Source organism: Mustela nigripes, chromosome 3 (genome assembly GCF_022355385.1).
Source record: "Mustela nigripes isolate SB6536 chromosome 3, MUSNIG.SB6536, whole genome shotgun sequence".
Classification (NCBI taxonomy): Eukaryota; Metazoa; Chordata; class Mammalia; order Carnivora; family Mustelidae; genus Mustela; species Mustela nigripes.
The window spans coordinates 189,239,809-189,254,371 of record NC_081559.1 but is presented as its reverse complement, the minus strand read 5'-3'; positions in this window follow the sequence as shown (position 1 = coordinate 189,254,371).

Sequence of the window (14,563 nt, the reverse complement as noted above, 5' to 3'; positions counted from 1 at the left end):
CTGGATATATGAGGGGGTCCTTGGAATACCAGCCAGCCTCCAGAAAATCTGCCAGAGATCCCAGCCAAGTTCAGCTGACGCCTGACCTGATGATCACCACTACCTCCTGACCCATCAGCTTACAAGCAGTAATAAATGCTTTATTGTTTCAAGCCACTGATTTGTGGGTGCTTTGTTACACAGCAGCAGCAAACTGTTAGAAACCCTAATGACAATATGGCGTTTGGTAAATATTTGTTGAATGAAAGAGGGAGAGCAAAGCAGCCTCTTTCCCTCCCTTGCTTGCTCTGCCAAGTCCAGACTGGGCTTCTAGGAACTGGGAATCCTGACCTAAAATGGCAAGCCTTTTGTGAGTTGGTGGTGAGATTTACTGGAAGGTCTGGATTACATTCTAACTCTGCCATTCCCTTGAGTGGGTCATTGGCTGAGTTCTTCTTCCTTGTGTCTTAGTCTCCCTAGAAGGAAAGTGAGGGGCTTGACTTGTTTTCCAACGGCTCCACCAACCCTGCGGGCTTGAACTCCTGGAAGACAGAGACCACTGAGGGAAAACGAGATTCAGCTGCTTCCCAGTGGTGTCTCAGGGCAACTGGATTGAACTGGAAACCATGGCACCAATCAAGGGAGATGGGTCTGTGTTGCCCTTGAGTATGGGGAAGACAGGGGAGAGACAGGGAAGATTTCTAATTCCTTGAGGGTTTCCTCTGCCCCTCAAAAGCTCACAGCCCAAATCAGAACCCGTTGCCACTTAAGCAAGCCCCTCTACTGAACCCACAGGGTACAGAGATGGTCTTCCCAGCCTCCCAGACTTCCATGAACCCTTGGTGTATGCAAGAGGCAGAGAGGACTGTACCTGGAATTAGGATTATATTTCAGTTCTTCTGTGGAGCCCATCCACTGGGCTTTTTATTCCATATATTGTAGTTTTTGGTTCTAAATATTCCATTGGCTTCTTTTCTATCTCCTTCCCCTCCTTTTTTTTTTTTTTTTATTTTTCTGAGATTTTATGTTCTTTGATGAGGCTTTCTATTTTTTTTCTTTTTTTCATTTGTTTCAAGTGTGTTCATAGTTACTCGCTGAAGTATGCTTAAGATTTCAGCCTTAAGATTTTTCAGATAATTCTAAAACCTCTGTGTTCATGGTATTGGAATCGATGGATAACCTTCTCTTGTTCAGTTTGAGAGCTTCTTGGTTCATCCTGATTCTTGACATGAGGGACTTCCAGTTAAACACTGGACACTTTGTGTATTATGTTATAGAGCCTCTGGATCTCAGGTATACCATCCATTTTGCTTGGCTTTTTCAGATACCACTGCAGTGAAGAATGGTGGGGGTCCTGCCTGATGGAGGGCCAAGTTTAGTTTCACTCTTTGGTCTCTAGTCAGGGACAACTAGGAGTTCCTTATTAATTATTTCTGAGTTAGTCCTGCTAAGACCCTACAGGAGAGGGCAGGTGGATGCAGTTCCTGCCCCAGCTATGGACTTGAAACTGAGGAACAGGGTGGTTCATTACTTGCTCAGTCACATACAGCCTCAATGCATCCATGTGACTCCAAAGCATGAACTCTGTCCCACTCTTCTCCATGGTCTCTCCATAGAGTCTGCAATCATGCCTTACTCATCTCTGTGTCCCAAGGAATTGGGACAGGGCCGGGCTCAGTACTTATGACTCACTGAACCACCTTCACTGGAAATACTGAAGGAAGTTGATACTCAGGGAGCAAGGAGAAGCCCTAATGCAGGGCCAACCCACAGAGTCAGTGTGTGCTCTGTCGAGCACTGAACAGCCCTGAACAGCTCACTCCAGCTCTCCTAGCCTCAGTTTTCCTCTCTGAACATTGGGATTAAGGAGCCTTCAAGTTTCAATAACGTTATTTGTGTAAGAGCATAGCAGTTCCTGAGGTTGCAGTTGGCCATCAGTGTCTCTTCCTGTCCCATGGTGTGAAGTCCCATGGTGTCTAGAGGGAAAACTGTGGGCTCAATGGACAATCACCCACCAAGGAGATGGGGCTCTGAGAGCCTGGGAGGAGATTCAGGGTTAGATCAGAGAAAGCTGTGGGTGGAGATCATGGGGCAGAGGAGGAGAACATCAAAGCAGGAGTGGAGAAAGATCCTCTCTGGGGGCAGGCTCTGGATTCTGACCTCACTCTGAAAAGAGCACAGGACAGGACCTGGGTGGCTCAGTCAGTAGGCGTTTGCCTTTGGCTCGGGTCATGATCTCAGGGTCCTAGAATCCAGCCCCATATTGGATTCCCCATTCACCAGAGGCCTGCTTCTCCCTCTGCCTGCCGCTCCCCCTGCTTCTGCACGTGCTCTCTCTGTCTATCAAATGAACAGATTAAAAGAAGAAGAGGAAGAGGAGGAGTCGGAGCTTAGGACAAGGCAACCTGGGAGGTGGACCCTGTAGGAAGGAGAGACTTTTATGCAGAGAAAGAAGAGACAGGCAGGTTTGCCAGTCCCTGACTCCCGTGCCCTTGGGGTTGTTATACCAGAGTGAGGTGAGTGCTGGGGGGCGTGGTGTCACCACAGTGGGGAGCCTCAGGCCCATTTCCTGCAGGGACCTGCATGCCTCCTTGGAGTTTCTGGGAAGATTTTCAAGAGCCTAGAGCAGTTTTTGAAGGAGATCTGGGCTCAGATCAGGAGAAATAACAGTAGTTAGCTGCTTCTATGGAAGCCAAGGAATGAGGAAGATCATACACACGATGGCACGTGCCTATTTAACAGCATTTAAGAAAGCTTGATTTTCAGTAGCGTCCCAGAATCGTTGACAGTCCTGCGCCCTCCAGGGATCACTGTCTCTGCTGCTCCTCTTCTGACTCTCACAGATTCCTGGGCCCCACCTCAAGGGCCTTCTCTTACTTCCTCTGAGCAGGTCAGCTCCTTTCAGCTGAAGACCTTCGGTTATCCTCCTCCTGCCTGAAATGCTGCCCCTGACTTTCCAGGGATGAGTCCTATCCACCTAAGATTTCAGCCACCATGCAGGCCCAGCAGGCTTCATCCACATCCTCACCACTGCCCTCTGCAGACTCCTGCTTGGCCTTCGGGTCACTGTGAATTCTGTGACTGCTTTTCTTTTCTTGTTGTTCTTACTAGATGTAGTCTGGCTCCAAGTTCCTTGAAATCAGAGACCTTGCATATTTCGGCTCACCAGTGTATCCCCACCAACCAGCATGGTGCCAGGCCCCTCGCAGATGCCCATAGACATTTCTTTTTATTTTTTTTAGATTTATTTATTTATTTATTTGAGGGGGGGAGGAGATGAGGAAGAGTGAGAAAGAGAATCTTAAGCAGACTCTCTGCAGAGCATGGAGCCTGGCGTGGGGCTCGATCCCATGACCCCAAGATCATGACCTGAGCTGAAATAGCCAGACGCTCAACGGACTGAGCTATGCAGTTATCCCTACCCATAGATTTTTGTTGAACAAATGAAGGAATTGTGTGTGGAAGATCTGCTTTTTTCCTAGAAGGGAGGGAACTGAAAAGAACTTGCTAGAAGGGGAAATAAAGTAGGCTAAATAGATAAATACATTCAAAGTCAGGAATCTAATCCAATTCATAAACTCTCTTTTTCCTCCTAACTTTGTACCTTTTGACCACCTCCACCCATTTTATCCACCACCCCAACCCCCACCTTACCTCTGGCAACCACCAATCTGTTCTCTGTATCTGTGAGTTTTGGGTTCTCTTTTCAGATTGCACATCTACGTGAGATCACAAAGTATTTGAGTTTCTCTGTCTTATTTCACTTAGAGTAATGCCCTCAAGTTCCACCCAGGTCGTCACAAGGCAGTGTTTCTTTCTTGTGATGGCTGAATGATATCCCGCCGTGTACACAGACCACATTCTCTTCCTCCGTTCATTCACCAAAGGAAGTTTAGGTGGTGTCCAAATCTTGGCTACAGTAAATAACCTGCAACAAACATGAGAGTGTAGATATCTTTTCAATTTTGTTTTTTGTTTCCTTACAATAAATATCCAGAAGTGAAATTGCTGGACCAGACAATGGTTGTATTTTACATTTCTGAGGAACCTCCATCCTGCTTTTCATCATGGCTGCACCAATTTACATTCCTAACCCTGCTTTGCAGGGGTCCCTTTTCTCCACATCCTCGCCAACACATGTCATTTTCTGTCTTTTTGATAATTCTAACATCCCCATCCTAAAGTCCCCATTCTGACAGGTGTAAAGCAATATCTCATTGTGGTTTTGATTTGCATTTCCCTGATTATGACTGATGTGGAGCATCTATCCAGGTACCTGTCAGCCATCCGTATGTCTGCAGAAATCTCTATTCAGATTCTCTGCCCATTTTTTAAGGGGATTGTTTGGATTTTTTGCTATTGAGTTGTACATGAATCATTTCTTAAAATTAATTAAAGGCCTATTGTATTTCTGCTATATGACGGGGAAGAATGATTAGTTCAGTGGCCAAGGCTTCTCTCTAGCTGGGACATTCCCAAAGATGGCTACATATTTTGACTATCTGCCCTGACACCTATCCTGTGTATGTAATTAAGGAAGCCAGAGTCCTTGATCTCTAGTCAAGAGGAAAGAAATCGATACATGAATAACCATTTATCAGGAGAGTAGTGATAAGGTATATGAGAGAGGTTCAAAGGGCTCCCAAGACCTGGGAAGGGAGGGTGAATTTGGAGTGTGGGCTTTTGGAAGGTTACTGGGGAGAAGGTTAATCCCAGCTGGACTTTAGCAGGACATGGAGCTGAATGGGGGTGTAAGAGGGGAATCCTTAGAAGTTGGCCTATAGAGTTCAAAATGATATAAGTCTAGGTACAGATCAATCTGTGACATGGAATATAAATTGAGAACTGATTTTCCTCCTGATTTGTCATGTTTTATTGGCTCTGTGCCAGAGGAAGCCATAAAAGACCCTAGAGCAGGGGAATGGGTGTGTTCCAAGCTGCCTTTAAGAGAAATCTTTGGGGGGTTGAGCTGGAGCATGAGGTGCCAAAGCCAGAAAGACTGCCAGAGAAGGGAAATAGGGCCAATTCAGGAGACAAGGCACAAAGAGTTTGGATAGGATGTGACATCTGGTTGGATGAGGGGTAAAAATGCAGGGAGAGGGGTCACAGCAGCTGATCATGAAAATAACACAGGACAAAGCCAGTCCTACAGGCAGTTTTGTGCAGGAGTGAGACTGAGGAGGCCCATTTGGGGCATGCTGGGTTTGCAGCAGCACCTGCAGAACGTTCCAGAAGGAGATGTCCAAACCTGAGCCAACACCTGTACCCAAAGCTCAAGAAAGCATAGTCAGCTACTTCCAAAGGAGGTTTTATGGTTGCTACTTGCTTCTGGCTTCTTGGCCATGACAAACGAAGCTCTGTGTCTTGCCAGTAGCTGGAAGATGGGTAACCTCCAGCTCAAGCCAAGCAGGGTCTCCATCTCCAGCCCCTGTCTCTAGGGGGTCCTTTTGCTTCCTGGTCTTGCTCACACTCATTACCAGCGGGAACACTGAGGTCTTGCATGACCCGTTTCTGATTCCCTATCTGAAGGGTTTCTCCATTCTTTCTGCCCTTCAGTTCTGTCCTTTGCCCTTGACTTCTCATATATTGGGCCACCTGGGCTTTGTGTCCACTGAGCCCTGGATGAGCTTCAGGACAGACTTTCTGTGAGTGGGCGTAGCACCCACATTTTGCAGATGAAAAAAACTGAAGATTCCATAATTGAACTGCCTTACTAAGGCTCCCAATCTCTGTCCTGAAGAAACTCATCTAGTAGACAGAAACAAATCCATAAACACCTACAACATTGTCACATTCTAAGTAAACATGAACTCTGTGATTTTGAAGATGGGCAATGTAAAAACACAAAACATTTTCCGTCAATGTGCCAGATGTGAAATAATTCAAATTCCTCACCCCCATTCAAACACATATCAATCTCAGAATTTCCCAGTTGGCAGATGGAGTGAGCTTCAAATTGTGTTTACGCTCTTGGTATGTACCTGTGCTACTTTAGCTGGAGAAAAGAAATGTTCTTCACAACCCTTGGTGGAATTGGTCTTACATTAATTACACACGTTCACAATCATGGGCAATCTTCAGCAGTACATTCCTCTTATGATCTTGACAGTAGGTACTGCAGAAGTATCTGTGTTACACAGGCCACTGATGGTCCCAAGGGAGAACAGGGTTACATCTGCCTGGGAGAGGAGGGAAGGTCAGGGAATGACAATACTAGTAAATGCTTACTAAGTGTCCAGAGCTTTCCATGCATTGTCTTTTAAATCCCCATGCAGCTCTATGAGTTGAATGTTACTCTTATTTTATAAATGGGGAAATTCCATTTTGGCTAGCAGAGATGATTAACTTGCTGTTGTAATTTAAAAATATGTCCATAAATTCTTTTATCTCCCTTCCTTCAAAGGTGGGGCATCATTTTCCAATGTTTGAGTGTGGGCTGTGCTTAGTGAATCTAATGAATAGAATCTGGCAGAAGTGATGGTGTTAGATTTCCAAGAGTAGATCCTAAAAGGCACCATGACCTCCTCGTTGTTTACTCTGTTGGGTCACTCTTTCTGGGGAAGGCCAACTGGCATGTCATGAGGACAGTAAGCACATGACAAGGACCTGAGGGCTCCCACCTCCCACTTGCAATCATGGGAGCAAGCCATTTTGGAAGCCCTGGTTAAAACCTCCTCCTGATTACAGCTCCAGCCAATGTCTTGGCCACACCTCATCAGGGACCTTGAGCCAGAATCACCCAGATAAGCTGCCCTCCCCACCACCCACCCCTGCCCCATCAAATTCTTGATTCATAGGAATCCTGAAATAACAAACATCAGTTGTTTTTCAGTGGATAAGTTTTTGAATAATTTGTTACATGGTGATAGATGACTAATTCTCTTTCTTTAGCCCACACAGCTGGGAAGGGATGGAGCTGGGGTTTAAGGTCAAGTTGATAGCACTTCAAGTCCATGTTCTTAACCTCTGTGACAGATACAAGTTGTCCTCCTGTATCCACTCTTCTCTCCTTTTGGAGTGATAGACTTTTTAATCCGCTACAAGAACACTCAGCTAAAATGTGCATTTCCTGGAGTCTTTTGCTGTTAGGTCATGTGACTAAATGCTGGTTAATAAGATATGTGAGGAGGGGTGCCTGGTGGTCATGATCCCAGGGATTTGGAATTGAACCTTACTTTGGGTTCCCCACTCTGTGGGAAGCCTGCTTCTCCCTTTCCCACTCCCCCTGCTTGTGTTCCCTCTCTGCTGTGTCTCCCTCTTTAAAAATAAACAGGATATGAGAGGAAATATTATGTGTAACTTCTTTCCCCACAATGAGATGGAATAAGAATGTGATGGGTGGGACCAAAGCAGCCTTCTTGGAACATGAGATGTAAGTTTTTATGGAGAATGGCAGGGCAATGAGGTAGAAGAAGCCCAAGATCTGATTACTGTAGTGTTGCTGTACAAGCCCTGGACCACCTAACCTGGTGATATTTATATAGGAATGATCATTAAATTTAAATTTTTGTTTTAAGTCATTATTATTTAAGGGCTATCACTTAAAACAGCCAGACTGACACACTTTGCAATCACTAGTTCTGCTGTCTTGCAGCTTCTTAGGCTCAGTTAGATTGTTTCCCAATCAATAACTGGTACTGTGCAGGAATTCACAAAATGTCTTGGTAGTAACAGGCCTTCTTAGTCAAAGGTCATGGGCTGCTGTCTTGGTTGGGGAGCTGTTATGACAGACATCAGCTCATTACTGAGGAGGTCCTTGGTCACCCACACTCACTGAAGTGAGCAAAGATAATAACAACCCTGACCAAAGCAGGGGTCAGGCTGTTTGTGACTGACCACTGACATGGGATAGACCTGCCCCATGACCTCAGGATTTTGGTCCAATATAAGACCAAGACCTTGGAAGGCAAAGGCACAGCCTGATGTGAGCTGGAGTCCACCTGCAGTCCAGCCCCAACCTGGTGCCATCGACATGGCTGCCTGCATCCTCACCCCATCTGAAGCAACGATATAAACCTCAAGTCCCGAGGTGGCCCCCTGACTGGGTATTCTCACTGCCTGCAGAATTGTCCCCCAAAAAACCCTTGCCTCCATGTTATGAAGCATTTTACATCTAGGTTGGATAGCACAAGAATTCTTCCCAGAGTACAGAGGACTTTAGAACTCCAAGAGAGACTCTAAATGCTCAGAGAGTTTAAAGGAGTCAGCCCAGGCCACAGAGTGGTTAGAGGCAGAGCTAAGAAAAGTTTAGATTCCTCTCCTCTTCATTGATTACGCTTGTCCCACCATCTCCTGGCTTATAGCAAGGCAGCCATTCAAAGGTTGGGTTGGACCATGCTCCTATGACCATGATCATTGGCTTGGTAACTTCATAGTGCATCTAGGCATCATTGAATTTGAACAAAGCCTCAAGGGAAGTGTTGGACCTCTGAGGCTGTGTGTAGACTTGTGCCTTTTCTGATATACTTTCTTTACATCTTACCTTCTGAAGAGTATTGCACGTTCTCAGTCACCCAGCAAAAAAGAGGGCAAGGCTCAGGGTACATGCACATGCTGTGCCAAGTGAAAATACAAACAGAGAAAAGGATCTGCAGGCACTGATCACTGCCAGTGGACCAAGCACTTCATGGAGGTTATTTTACTGATTTTATTGTATTTACTTTCTTGGAGACTTATGTAGTTTCCATCCTATCCTCCTTCCACACGAGGAAATGAGACTAAGAAAAGTGATACAGGAGTCCCTCCAGCCATGAGAACAAGATTGCAATACAAAGCCTATTAGCTTTATGCTCTTTCTACTCCAAAGGACTGCCTGACCTCTTTGTTGCCTAAACTTTCATTCCTATAGATTTCAACCACTAATTTTAACTTTTCTTTGGTTACTGAAATACCTGGTATTTATAAGAGTGAGATTTACTTGCTATGATCCCACTTAGTGGTGACCAAGTCAAGCAGTGTTCATTGGACCATCAGGAGAGACAAAACTCCTGGAGATTATTTTCTTTTGGTCTGTTTTTCTACATATGGTCTCTAGATGAGAGACAGAAAAAGAAAAAGAAGAGGTGGGGAAGATTCTCATGAGAATGTATGTGTTTGTGAGTAAGGAGTCTTTCCAGAAAAAATAAATCAACAATTATAGAGGAAGTGATTTCTTCATTGGTTGAAAACAGGCTGCCCACTTACTTAGCCGACTATTCCCAGTTACTTCTCCCAAATGAGTCCCCAACCCCATCTGCCTGTGCTCCTCTTCTAACTCCAGACATTCCCAACTATAACTGTTTGGCCGTCACTGGGGTTTTTGTGTCCCTCAAAGCTGAATTTGTCAGGGGAGGAGCCAGACTGCTGTGAGATGTCCCTCTTTGGGTCAGGAACAATGGCTACTCTTCTTTGTATGCTCAAAGCCATGCCCCTTGCCTGATAGATGGTATATTCTCCATAGCTAAGTGTCAAGAGCCCCAGATAGATAACACTGAATGCCTTTTTTGTGCCTGCCTTGGTGAGCCCCATCTGTCTTTTGAGGAACTAGACCAGCTCTCCAGGACACCAGGAGTTAGACCTGAGGCCAGGAGATAGAAGTTTCATAGTCGTGATTACCAGAGGTCGTGATTAAAAGTGTCATTTTCAGGGGTGCTTGGGTGGTTCAATGGGTTAAAGCCTCTGCCTTCAGCTCAGGTCATGATCTCAAGGTCCCGGCATTGGACCCCGCATCGGGTTCTCTGCTCAGCAGGGATCCAGCTTCCCCCTCTCTCTCTGCCCACCTCTCTGCCTACTTGTGATCTCTCTCTCAAATAAATAAATAAAATCTTTAAACAAATTTTTTTTTAAAGTGTCATTTTCAAAAAAGAAAACTTTTTTTTCATGGAATCAGATTGCAACACAAGGTAAGAAAGAATATTTTAGTTGCTGGTGCTCTCCAAAGATGAAAAGAAAGGTAGTGAGTTCCCTGTCACCAGAGACTTTCAAACAGAAACTGGTGAGAACTATTTCTACAAAGATTATTTGGATATTCCTTCAACAAATATTTGCTGCCACCAAACACTGGATAAATAGGAATGCAAGGTTTGGGTTAGTTTTTGGAGGATTCTAGAAGTACTGCATCTTTGTTATCTCTGGAACATCAAGTTTCAGAGTCTCTCTTGCTTCATCTATAAAAGGAAGAAGCATGGGAGCCTTAGAAAGGTCAGGACCTTGCCATCCCACTGTGGCAATCTTTTCTGAAAAGCATTAGTGTAAAGATATTTATACCCAATCCCCTTTGCACCAGAATTTATATTACTTGAAAAACAACAACTAGAATCCTCCTCAGTACATCAGTGGGAGAATTGTTAAATAAATTACAGTATGTCCATACTACAGTTTAAGAGCCTTGTATTGGAAAGATTATGTTCGAGATCTGTTTACCCTGGCCTGGGAATTTGACCTTGATATATAGTGATAAGCAATTCCTAAGTGTGGCATAAGCATGACACTGATTGTATGCATGCACAAAGACAGGTAAATCTATCTTTGCTATGAGCATAAAGAAACTTGTGGGAAGGTGTGATTTTGAATACCAGTGATGTCAAGAGGTGAGACAGGAAGGGGAGGAGGCATTATCCATTGTAATGAGACCAAGGACCATCCAACAGAAAACACAACTAACCACCACCACCACAGCAAAGAAGGACATAAGTAAATCAGAGGTTTAGTTTTCTCTCACAAAAGGAAGTCCAGAAATAGATGATGCAGAACTAATGTGGCAGTAACTAGATGGTCATCAATGTAGGCTCTATCTTTCTGCTTTACCATCCTTGACTAGAGGTCTATCCTCAACACCACTTGTGGTCAAAGATGGCGGCTGGTGCTGGAGCGGTCATGTCCAGGAAGGAACATGGAGGAAGCTGTTTTTGATTCTTTCAGGATGCTATCTTGGAAGTCCTGGAAACTATACCTAATTGCAAAGGAGGCTGGGAAATGTAGTCTTTCAGCTAGTCACAATAGTTGCATTATATTATATTGCATCAAAATATATGTTATTATATTGGGCTGCTCCAATAACATAAGAAAATACCAAGAAGGGTATGGAGAATGGATATTGGGTAGTCAAGTAGTGGTCATTGCCAAAAGATGATTAACTTAAAAAAAATAGACTTCTGTATTATCTGGTGAAACATAATGAGAATTCATTGCTTTACGATTTAAAAAATCTAATTGAGAAAGGTTTTTAAAAGAGAGGGAAGGAACTAACTTTTCTTAGCACACACCATGAGCCAATCTGGCATTTCACATGTAAGCTCATTTCATCCTCACGGTGGCCCTGAGGTGGAGGGTGACTACCCTTACCTTTCGCAAAGGGAGAAGTCCCAGACGCAGAAGGAAGGCACAAATTGCCAAAGATCACATTGTTACCGAGGAGCAGAGTCAGGATTAGAATAAATTCTGTACTACAATCTCTAAGGCCATTTTCCGGAAAGAAGATTAAGCAAACAAACTAAAAAAAAAAACAATAACAACAACAGGAAAAACAACTCATGTATAATTCTAGAATGCTTGATTTGAAAGGGACAGTGTTGCCCAGCCAAATCATTAGGACAAGGATAAGACAGTGAACACTGACATTTCCTGAACTGTCTGATCACTGATGAATGTTATCCTACAAACAGACTTACAGCACGAACCTGTTTTTCCTTCTAGGAAGCATTCATTTCCCAGCACCATGAATCTTTCTCATCTTCTCTTTCCTTTTTGTTGCTCTTGTTAATTTTCACGCAAACATTCAGACAAAGAAAAAGAGGTGAAAACTGAAGGAGGTATTTTCATTTTTCCCTCTGTTTCTTAACAAGTCTACTTTCGTAAGAGTGAGGAGGACGAGGTCAGAGTCTTACACAAACACTGGGCTCCTCCCAGATTTTCATCGATGTGAATTTATGAGGGAATCATGGAGGGGAACCTACAGAATAACACCCCACTAGAGCCAAGATGCTGTCCGCTGCCTGCTGTGTGGGAAAACATGAGCACCATGGGTATTTTCCTGGAAGCACTTTCAACTGTAGACAGGACAGAAACAAACATAAAAAGGAGATACTGCATTCCTCTGTTCTGCACCACCTTGAAGCTCAACTGTTGGTCTCTGTCCTACTGGAGATATAGTTTCATCCCTGAAATGTAAGTATTCCTCAGAAAAATAAGAATACCCTCCATGGAGAGCTTTCTCTGTATTGGGTTTTGATTTGTTCCCTACAGATTCCAGTAAGGGACTAGTCCTGCCTTTGGCTGGAAGCTGTGAGAACAAGTTGAAGCTTTCTCACCTACAGAGCCTGTGAACACTTGGCACCTTGCTGGGATTTCTGCTCAAGTGCATTCTGCACTTGCTTGGGAAGGTGGAAGGCAGTCAGCCGGACCTGAATCCCAGCTTCATCCCTCACCTGCCTTGGGAACTTGGGTCAGTTACTGCCCTTGCCCCCTGTCATCATCTGGGATATGGTGATGGTTGTATTCATTTTTCCTCCTCCTTTAGCCTGCAAGTCCTTCATGGGTGGGAGAAGGTGTCTTATCCATCCCTCCAGGCAACAGCCACATCCTTCCAGAAAACATGGCTGCTTCTGGGGCCAGTGCTCAGAGGGGCAGGGTGACCCCTCGAGCTGCGCCCAAAGGGTCTCCAGACCTATGCTCAGTCCCACACCTGTAGAGGTGCCCCCAAGATGGAATTTGGGCGAACCAATGGTTAATTGGAAAACAACTCGCTGGAAACTAGTGAGCGGGGCCAGGATTCAACCTTGACCTCCCAGCTGCCCAGATGGTGTGACCTCAGGTTCAGACAAACACCAGTTAGTGAGGCAAACAACCATTTTCTCAGCAGGGAAGATGTTGTTGGACCGGATCCACTGTGCCTCCGGGGCCAACTCAGGACACTTGAACGTGATGCATTTATGGAGTATCTTGGACTGGTGGGCTATATATGACTTTATCTCAAGCACATTGGACTTTATTGAGCTCCTGCTGTATACCAGCCTTTCATTAGCTTGTTTGTATATTGTCTCAACAACCTAGGTGAGCATTCTGGTCAGTTCTCTGAGCAATTACTCGGCATCTGTGGCCCACTGGTGCTAGAGATGGTCTGCCTGGCTATGAGCCATGGTGACCACTTGCTAACCCAGGGACTAGAGCAAACTGACTTCCTTTCTCAACCCCAAATTTCTCATGGGTAAAGTGGACATAACCATGCCAGTGAGTATAAAAATCTTGGAATACACTGTGTTCTCTACAATGCCACTAAATGCCCCTCCTCACCTCGATGGGCTGGGCCCTGAGGGTGGACAGGCGCTAGAGACCCAGTCCCAGCTCTGAGACGTTTGTGCTCTAGGGGGAAATATGGTGAAATAAGCCTGGAGTCCCAGGGCCCTCCCTTTCCCAAAGGACAACACTGAAGCTCACCAAGTTTCAACCACTCACCCAGAACCGCCACCCCCCACCACCCCAACACAAGGGGAGAGCCAAGGACTGTGCTTGGGCTGCTTTACGCTGACCTGTCTAGTCTAGGCCCGTGATTCTCCACCCTCTCTGTGGCTGCTACCCCAGAAGGAGGTTCTTGCACTTGCAGAATCCCCCCGGGCCACCCGGCCGGTTGGAAGAAGATAACCTTCTCCGCCACCAGCTTTCTGAGTCTGGGGGAGCGCTCAGGCTGTGGGCACAGGCAAGGGCAGGAGTGGCCTTGACTTTGGTGGGTCTGCCATAATCTGGAGGCCTTTTGTTTTGTATAGCCCAGTAGGAGAGGGAAGGGGACTGGGGAGACCCCTTGGGAAAGAAGCGGCTTGAGTCGATGAAGGAGACTCAAGAGAAATGGAGGGGAAGTTTCTAGCATTGGGTGCGGCCCAGGCCTTGCCAACACACTCACCTTCAGAATGACCTGTGGCATCGCGGGATGCTTGGGAGGGGTAGGGTTTGGCAGGGCAATCCAGAAAGAGGGGGACGGGTGCAAACATTGGGGTTCCGGCAAACTCCTTCAAGGTCCACAAACCAAGCATGTACATCAGTGCTTCCTTCAAAAGGCCTCACACACAGCCTTCCTCTGCCTTCTGGGGCTCTGCAAACCCGACGCTAGGTCCTGGCCTCCATCTCCTTATACTACCTCCTTCCAGGCGGGACCCTAGCGGGGAGCAGCTGCCAGAAGGAGCTAATTCCTACACGGGCTGCAGTGTCTAGTGGTATGGTACCCTCGGGCCGGACACCTAGTCTCTCTCCTTGTGGCCCTGCTTGCAAAACGGACGAAACAGGAGCGAGCCCCTGGGGACAAGGAACTGTGGACAGCTGGACTTTATTGCCCACACACGGCCTGAGTGCTTCGTCAGAGGGCAATCATTTCAGCCCGACCACACAAGCTGGGGTACGTAGACTTGTTGCACCTCCCACCCCCGTCCCAGTGTTCATAGAGGCGGGAAGCAAGGCCCAGGGAACTTGGGAGAGTTTAAGTGTCTGGGAAGTGAGCGTGAATAAAAGAACGGGGGAGCTGGGGGCCGAACAGGATGGGGCAGAAGCTGAGTCGGGGCCCTAACCCAAGGCCGGGGGGGCAGAAGGGCAGCTGGGCTGCTGAGTTCGAGTTCAGCTG